This window comes from Tenrec ecaudatus, chromosome 10 (genome assembly GCF_050624435.1).
Source record: "Tenrec ecaudatus isolate mTenEca1 chromosome 10, mTenEca1.hap1, whole genome shotgun sequence".
NCBI classification, from domain to species: Eukaryota; Metazoa; Chordata; class Mammalia; order Afrosoricida; family Tenrecidae; genus Tenrec; species Tenrec ecaudatus.
The window spans coordinates 105,358,711-105,359,436 of NC_134539.1; the positions used below are offsets into that span (position 1 = coordinate 105,358,711).

General features: G+C 40.1%; 1 pseudogene; it reads right to left on the bottom strand.

Moving 5' to 3' along the window:
* Positions 1–555: 555 nt before the first annotated feature.
* On the bottom strand, positions 556–726 carry LOC142460335 (U2 spliceosomal RNA; annotated as a pseudogene).

The window sequence follows — 726 nt, forward strand, 5'->3', positions numbered from 1 at the left end:
GTGTGGAATGTTATAAGAGCCGTAATAGCCCTCAATAAAATGATTTTTTTTAAAAGATGAGATCTTTTTGGTTTGATATGCATGTCTTGAATGACCAATGATCATGAGCAGTTCTTCAGGCTTGTTGACCACCTGATGGTCTTCTTTGCTTATGTCCTCTGCTCATTTAAAATTTGAATTATGTGGGCTTTTTGGGGGGAGGGTAACCCCCGATGGTCTTTTAGTCACAATTACTAATGTGCTCAAATCACAGACATGAAGGGACTCTGAAGACTAGAGTCATTTACTTCTTTTAAAAAATCATAATCAGCTTTCCTTGGTCCCCATTCATCTTCTCTCTCTCTCTCTCTTCCTCCTTTTTGCTACAATATTTAGTGGGCTCTCATTATGTGCTGGGCATTAAGAACAGGGAGATAAGCAAGAACAGGCACTTAAAATGTTAAAAGCCATGAATGTAGTCCCCCTCCATCATCATCATCATCACCATCATCATCATCATCATCATCATCACCACCATTATCATCATCATTTAACTTGAAAGAATAATTTCCCCCCAAGGGGTGCACCATTTCTGGAGGTACTGCAAGACCAGGTGAATTCGTGGAGGGAAGGAACAAGCTCAGATTCCATGTCTCAGTCTTTGTCTTTGGATAGAGGTCGTATCAGATGTTAAACTGATAAGAACAGATCCCACCTGTGATCTTAACCAAAAGGGTGAGTAGTGAT